At 26.5% G+C, this 9194-nt stretch overlaps 1 protein-coding gene across 1 annotated transcript in view; it reads right to left on the reverse strand.

The window, feature by feature from the left end:
- Positions 1-3527, reverse strand: part of LOC129957532 (myocardin-related transcription factor A-like) — an 84114-nt gene extending 80587 nt beyond the window's left edge. The window contains exon 1 of the mRNA XM_056069881.1: positions 3212-3527. The gene's annotated coding sequence lies outside the window, so the exon portion shown is untranslated. The remainder of the gene's footprint in view (positions 1-3211) is intronic.
- Between the last annotated feature and the right edge of the window lie 5667 nt (positions 3528-9194).

Genomic DNA, 9194 nt, shown 5'->3' on the forward strand with positions numbered 1-9194 from the left:
TTTCACCATTGTAATAATTTTGTTCATCCTTGCAATATAAGTATGCATCTCAAAAATAAATATGTAATCTAGCAAAGCAATTAACATTTAGCAGATCAAGTTAATAAAACTTTAATATGGCAGTTGGCACTTATACAATTTCTGTATTTTTCATTTTCAATATTCAATTTATCTATAAAGTTCAAATGCCTAAACTGCTTAAAGTATATTTTATGCACTTTCAATGGATATCCAAAATTGTGTAAAAAAAATAGGACACTTAACAAGGGAAAAAAAATCCAAGCCCTATGCTGTAATTTAATGAAGACTATACCAAATGGATTTGAACTACTGTCTTAAAGCAATGGATCACTATAACAAATCTTCATTGACAATATCAGAAATAATTTTTTTTAATAATAATTTAATATTTTAGAATGTAATTTTTCTACATTTTTTATAACACCTTGGTTTTTTTTTTTTTTTTAATTCTGTTTCATTTTTTTATTGAAAAAAATATAGATAATATGATTAACAATTGAATTCATTCTTGTCAATAATTATTATTAAGATATGTAAATAAGAAGTTTTATATATCTGAAATATTAATCCTGTAAAACTGCTAAAAATTACATCAGAATTCATTTCTCGAGATATGATTATATTATATAAAAAATATTTAAAAATAAATCCACCCATCAAATATACAGGGAAATTTTGAAATTTGGATTAAATAAATTTTATAAAGGAGTAGTTTTTCAAGATAATTTTTTCATTAATATGGAAACATTTCAAAAATTAGAAACTATATATTTTAAGAAATTACAATAAGCAAAAATAAAATACAAATTCCAATTAGAGATTTTACAGTAAATTTGCAATATAAAAATTAGTAATAAATGGAACATACAAAAGCGCATAAAGTCTGCATATCAGTACATGTGAATTTTAATAACAAGAAGTAGTGAAAAAAAATTATCAAAATAAATAAGTTATAAGTTAAAAATTATTTTGATCTAAAAAAATTCAAAAAATTAACAAATTTGAATATTTTTCTTATAAAATTCCTTGAAATAATTTTTTCTTATTTTAATTATTATTTTTTTTCTTGGGGGAGGGGCCTTGCCTTGCAGTTAGAATACATTCCTCTTTGAAAACTCCTGTCATGCCATGAGAGATCAAGTATGCAACTGTCATTTACTTTTCTGATAATTTGAGTCTGAGGTAACAGTTTCTATATTAGTAATTTGCTCATGAATTTGAATAAAGCTTTATATATAATTTATAAAATATTAGTTTTATTGTAATTATATAGAAAAATTAACAATAAATTCTAATGCTTAAATAATATGGCCAGTTTCCGACATTGATTTTGCATAATTGTTTAAGCAAAGAAAAAAAAAAATTTCAGCAACTATTTTTATTTTGAATTCATTTTCCTTTTGATTTTTTAATTTTTTTTTTGTTTCGGAATTTTGCATTACTGTTTTAGTCTAAAACGGAAAAATATTTGCAGTATAAAGAGAAAACTATACAACTTATGAATTTATGCAAGTCTTCTGACATTGCACACTTTCATTCTTGTATTCCAAAAGTAATGAAAGAAACAAAAAAGGGCAGTTATAGTAATATAGTTTGGTAAAATATAACTAAAAGCTCTCGACTCTTATTTAAACCAAATATTTTGTTTCTCTTAAAAAAAAAATTTAATCAAATTTTAAAAAGAGGCCCGATATAAACACCTACACTGAATATTAATATCTTATAAATATTTTAGTTCATTTTTTTAAAGTTAGCAAAACAAATATTTTTTTTAAAATCTACTAAAAAATAGAATAGACAATACATTTTTTCAAATAATAAACATATTCTTACATCACAAAATATAAGTTATAATCAATCTTGTGGATTTCAAAATGAATGTTAAAAAGCCTTTAAATCAAGCACATACCTGACTTTATGACATGCATGGATAAGCAAGTTATGAAATGTTGGCAATTTAATAATAATCACATTACATTAAACTTCAAAACATTAGAAATGAAAAAAGACAAATTTAGGCAAAAAAATTCATTAAAACAAATTTTATTCCTGGTTCAAAAAATAAACGTATTTGGTGTGCATTACATGACATTTTCATTACACATTCTCACAAATAGCAGTGATCTCTGACAGTTTCAGCATACAAATAGTAAATTTGAATATGTATCAGCAAATGTTAAAAGTCCACTCACAATTTATATAAGCAATTAATTGAAATTTGCTATCAAAAAGTTTTGAATATTTAAAATTTCTTCAAACTATTTAGTTATCTTATAAAATTTAATTTAGAAAACAGACAACTACTGGGAAGAATTAAAATCAAGTAAACAATCAGTACTTTAAATAAATTAAATTTTGAAAGCGCATTATATTACTGTAGATATAAGTTTAATTATCACAGAGACCATAGCATGTCATGTGATTAAATAGAATTTTTTTTAATACTTCACTAGCAGCAGAATTTTTAATTAATGCTTTAATCAGAATTTTAGGCTTTTAATTATATATAAAGTTTTAGCAAAAATATTTGCATGGATTTTTAAAATAATGCAGAACTTTGGTCATTACTTCTAAATTATAATTTATAAATTAATTAGAGAAATCTTTTCTTGATTTTAATTTAAATGAAGATTTGAAAAATAAAATACTGCATTATAGTTTCAAAATATTCTATTTCTAATATTTTATTTTAATATCCATAAAACGAAAAATATATCAATTTTAAATAGTTGCACAACCAGAAAATACTTCATTATCAAATCAGGAAGTTTAACTATCTTCAATCACTATTAAATAATTTAAAAGTGTTTAGAAACAGCATTGTTAACAATTCTATCAGATATAAATAAGCTGTCATATCGAATGTCACTGATAGGTTATGGTAAGAATTTCCTAACAGATACTTTGAAATATTAATAATCTAAATTATTCAATTTGTTTGTATTTTTATACTAATATAGTCAAGTAATTTTTGCAGATATTTACATTCATGTACAAAACAATTATTTTTAATTGATATCATTCTATGACTGAACGGCAACGCAAAAAATTCTTTGCTTGAGAATCAAAGTAACTTCGAAAGTAGACTACAAATGCAAAACTTCTAGGGGGTATCAAATTTTTACAGAAATTATTTCGCGATCGTAGGCAATGACCTTTCACTATATTAATATATTAACAAACATCTTACCTTGTACTGGGTATTCCAAAAAAATTTGTGCTTCACTTGCGCACTGTAATTGACAATTTCACAAAGTTTTGGAGTCCAAACATAACCGATACTTCATTGCACTGCACGAAAGACATAAATAAATATCCACTGTAGTAACATAAAATTGCAACAAACACCAAAAATAATAGTTACAGGACATATTTTCACATCATCGAACATTTCTTTTGCAACTACATGTTTCTTAAGAATTCTGTGCCTGCAAAAAAATAAAATATATTAACATTTTGATCTTGATTCATCCGCATCACATATGAAGGCGGCCATTACAGATGCCCGGACGTAATGTGCAGTGACGTCATATTTAAATTGCCGATACTTGAGAAAGGTAGGACTGTTTATTTCGTTTTTTCATTAAGTAAAAAACTTCTGCTTTACCTTTCAGCTCTTGAAAATAAGTAATTTTTTTGTAAAATTTGGCAAATATAAATTAAAAATTTGTCATAATAAAAGAAATTAAGGTATTCATTCAAAACATTTTGATAAAAAAAACGAAACTAAATGCTTTCTTTTTATTTAATATCGCTTTCGCTTTCAGAAAGTGGTCTGCTATTCCAAAAAGCAGCTATTAATTATTATTTCAAAATAAAATTGCATTTCTTTTTTAGAAAAGGGTAGAAAAGTCTTAATTTCGGAGATAAATAGAATGTACCAAGATCATTCGACTTCAGTCTTATATCTCCGTAACGTTGCGCATAAAACTTTCAGCTTTATTAAATGAAAAGGAACTGCATTTGGATGCATTTGACATCAATCTCAGAAATCTTTTTTAAAAATTAATTTCACATTTTCGATTACATAATTTCTGAAAATACTGTCGTAAAAATGTGGCAGATTTTGATGGAAATGTAATGGGAAAGCAACCTCGTTTCGCAAGAAATCTTTCGTTTCTCAAAAACCAAAACTAAAAAAATGTAATTTTCAGTACACCGAAAACAAAAGATTATATTATTTAGTAACTAAAGCCTTCAAGACGTATTTGTCATTTCTTTTATCATGTGAAACAATAATGTTGTTTTGGTTAGAGGTTTCTGAAGCTGTAAATTGCGTAGGCAGAAAAAAAAAAGTATGATTTGTTGGAACTCATAAATGATAGGAATATTTTCTGATCGGGACCATAAATATGCGAAAAATATTGCAAATCTCGAACGTTTCAGATTAACTTCTTAACCAAAACCATCTAACAGTTTTACTAAAAAATAAATTCGCAGAATGATTATGGTACGAAGTTCAATCCCTTTTCTTCAATATGATTTTGATGTTTCAATTTATCAATCCATTTCATGAAAGAACGATTATTTAAGCATTCTGTTTTGACTCTCAAGATTTCGTATTGTCAAACAAATTGTTCGCACACGATAATTTGAAATTTGCGATAGCAGATTTCAATTTTCTAAAAAAATTTTATATAAGGAATGGATTCACAAAAAGAAAATAATCAAAAGCTCTAAATTATACAAAACATGCAAAAAATTAGAATGTGTACATAAATTTACAGATTTCTTTTATAATATTATTTATCATATCTCATTAATAAAAAAAATCATTTCCCGAAAAATGCTCCAAGGATATTATCATAAAGCAAAGAAATACTTTATTGATAGAGTTGACAATAACACACTGATATATCCTCTGTTCAGAGTTTTCCATCTAATATATATATATATATATATATATATATATATATATATATATATATATATATATATATATATATATATATATATATATATATATATATATATATATATATATATATATATATATATATATATATATAATATATATATATATATATATATATATATATATATATATATATATATATATATATATATATATATATATATATATATATTACCCGGCAAACGTTGTTCTACCATATAAATTATTTCTATTGAATATTTTGGTTGTTAACGAATGCATTGTAAGTGTGTGGGGTTGGGATCTATGACAGAAAGAGGAATGGAGCGCTGTAGATGATGATCGCCGACAAAAACAAAAAAAACACCAACCATTCATTTTCTCAATACAATGTATTTTATTAACATACCGAACATATACATTGTTTCATCTCTTAAAAGTTAAACGTAAAGTGAAAAAAGTAATATATTTTTTGTCCTAAAGTATAAAAACGAAATAAAGAAAATCAATATTCATTTCGAAGAGCAATTGAGCGTACGATATTTTTTCGCAGTCTGTCTTTAGCCAACACAAATAAGCTCCATAGTTTGCCCACGCGAGAACATGCCACGTGTGAAAAACATGGTGTGCCCAAATCTAAGCCGCAAACAGACATCGTTTGGCCTTGCGACTTATTGATTGTCATTGCGAATGCCAATCTAATAGGAAATTGAACGTGTTTGAATTCAATTGGCACGTCTGGAATCATCGGAATTCGTGGCAGCAAAACATTTTCGGCTCGGAATTTACCATTCAAAATAGTGGCTACGATAACGTTTTTCATCAATTTTTTAATGATCAATCGCGTGTCATTGCACAGCTAGGGATGACGAATATTTTCAGAGCGGTTATTACGTAACCAATATCAAAAAGTCACAAATACAAGTGATCAATACTTTTCAAAGAGGGATGTGATTCAAATCCTTGATACGATCTTACTGATGATATTTCGATTACAGGTTTTGGATAACGATAGAAAGTAACAATCGATACGATATCACTGAAATTTGCCGGAGCGGTGACTTTACTGGAAAGTAAGAATCGATAAGATCTGTCCAATGGAAGCTCTCGAAAGAAATCTGTGATTGGATTGAAAAGTGAACGGACCGGTTATTGGAATTATCGTATCGTATCATTGAATTGCATATCACTGAAATTTATCGGAACGGTGATTTCACCGGAAAATGCGAGGCTTCACTGGAAAGTGCGAAGTCACCGCTCCACTTTACGGGAGTGACCGATATTCGTATTTGATGATGCGCTATTCCATACAGATCATTTTTAATTGCTCGTGACATGATTGACTTTGATTACTCTGTTTACTGCTGGCGCCATCTATTGGTAGAATATAGGACTAAAGTAAACATTTTAAAGAAATGACATACATTTTTAACTCATCTTTTCCAGAAAATGGTTCACTCTAATAAATAAATTAAATAAATAGTTTTGAAAAAAAATTTAAGAAGTAAGCTGAAACAGATAAATTAATTCAATCACACGTTAATTAAATTAGTAAATTAAGTATTAATTACAATTAATAAATTTTATATTTAATATTAAGTAATATTTTTAATTAATAATATGATTGAAATAACAGATATTTGGAACGCATATTTAAAAATAACAATAGCAATATTATTTGTTATTCAAAAAATCGTGGATTATGCATCTCTATGCACAGCTAGGGTGGGTTCAAATTTCGAAGTAAAATAACCGGAGATCCAACTTCAGTCGTAGAAGGTGTGGTGGCATGCCTGGCAAATCCAGTGAGTTCAAAAACTCTGTTGGGTAATTTACAGCTTCGTTAGCATCGCAGATTGTATCGATCTTGTATGATACCAAGTCGCCTGGCAACGACTGCTGTATCTTGAAGTTTAAATCGTCGAAGTCCACATATTTTGCTGCCAAAATGGCTCTTTCTGCCAGCCACGCATGATCTATGTGTTGTGTGCGTACTTCGGGAAATATGCGGCCAATGAGAGCATTTTGCGAATCAACGATGTGCAGAAATTAATGGGCAATCTTATGCATCCAGTATTTTATTAGACAGCAACTGTTCCATCGCCGATATCCGACTAATGGTCCGAGAATGTGTCAGCAGATGGATCTTGTAAGCATTTGGACGCGCGTGTTTATTTTTAGCTGGATTCTTTCAACATTACGCCACAGTGGCGATGATTTCAAGCAAGCGTTGGTCTCCTCATCGTACAGTGAACGTGGATAGGAACACCCCAATTACCTAGAGTTGTGAAATATACTTTACGACCTATTCTCATACCTACCAAATACACATAAAAAATTTCATGAAAATCGCTAAGATTATAAATAAGTTGATCATTCGGATGAAGTGACGTAATAGTGATAAAAAAATTATTTTGTTATAATATAAACTATAATGACATTTGCTACTTTTTATTTTCTTTTTTTCACATCTCTACATTTTTAATTTTTTTAGAGAAGAATTAGAATTTTCGTATTTTTAAAATAGATTATTTGAATTACAAAATAAAAATATTTCTAAAACATATGTTTTATATCCTTTTTTAAAAATTCATCTTCTGAAACAAATGATATTTATAAATATCGCTTTTACATTGAATCAAAGTGGCCATTAAAATTTGTTTACAATTTGAAGATTTTAGTATCGCCTCATGTATTTCGTAATCTAGACCAGAGCCTTTGATGGCAAGTTAGTCTACTTTTAATATTGGTTGTGTTTAATTTCAATTACATTTCTTTGACATAACTTCATGTCTGTTACTCTGTCAACAAACCATTTTTAAGCATCAAATTGTCATAAATATTAAAGGTCTATTTATTTTAATATATATGTTCTCTTCATTGTGGGCATGAACCTCTATAATTGAGACTAATCCCATGACAGCATAGCGCTATTGAAATATAATCACTCGGTTCATTTATCATTTAACTTTCGTGATAGTTTAATTTTACTTTTTTATTTATCTTGTAAATAATAATGATATTAAACGAAGTCCTTCATCCTTAGTTCCCAACAATGGAAAACATCTCGTGATTAAATATTTCCAACAATTGAAAACATCTCGTGAAGACGAAAACATCCTGATGTTCAGGGCAACTAGGTAATCTATTGTTAAAAATTGGGCAAAAAAAAAAAAAAAACTATTTAAAAAAATATCAAAAAATAATGAAAATTTGCAAAGCTATTAAATTTATATTATTAAAAAATCATTTAAAAAAATTTTTTAAAGGGTTTGGAATCTTTTATGTACTGTAATATTTTCAAAAGTTATAACTGAAATTTTTTAAATACCGCTTGATGTTTAGTTAGTAAAAATTATAATATAAATTTCTAAGAAAATCGTTCCGAGGCATTTCCCCCCTCTGAGGTATATATGTGCGAAATGCGGCAGCTGTAGATCAAACAGTCTAGCACATAGAGTGCCAAAATACATATATATATAAAATGTATTGTATGAGAAATTAAAAAAAAACATTCTTTTGATATAGTGTTTACATTACATTTAAGAATAAATTCTTAGATCTTTTTGATTAGTAACAAATGTTATAATAAATTTTTCAAATTATGGAAAAGAGGTATTCTAATTCCATTCATTCTGAAAATTCTTAATTAAAATAATATATATATATATATATATATATATATATATATATATATATATATATATATATATATATATATATATATATATATATATATATATATATATATATATATATATCTTCTTGTACATAATATGCATCTCGGATAAAAATAAAGAGAGGAAGGAAAAGTTTCTTCTTCTCGGCCATGTGTCTACTAAAATATGTTTTACACATATATATATCTACATATTATTCGTTTAAAAGAATGAAAAGACTGTGCTTGAATATTTTATTTCAGTGTAAAGTAAGCTTCCAACTATTTTATTAAAACTAATGAATCAATTTATATTATTCTGCGTTTGTATAAAAAGTGGTATAATTGTTTTCATTTGACAATAAATAATTTATTCCTTTAGCAATGCTTGTAACTAAAGAAAAATCAATCGACACATTTTTTTTTCAAAAAATTTTTTTTAAAAAATAAGCAACATATAAAATTAAAGAAAGAAAAATTGTGACTTTATATATTTTATTATAACACTATTATATGAAATATTCCTAAAGTGTATAATTTTTATTAAAAGATAGATTTACAAGCAAAATTCGAATTCTTTTAAATAACTCTTCCCTATAATCTCGTTTTTTCTACAAACATATTTTTAACAACGTAACAATT

This window comes from Argiope bruennichi, chromosome 11, assembly GCF_947563725.1.
Source record: "Argiope bruennichi chromosome 11, qqArgBrue1.1, whole genome shotgun sequence".
Classification (NCBI taxonomy): Eukaryota; Metazoa; Arthropoda; class Arachnida; order Araneae; family Araneidae; genus Argiope; species Argiope bruennichi.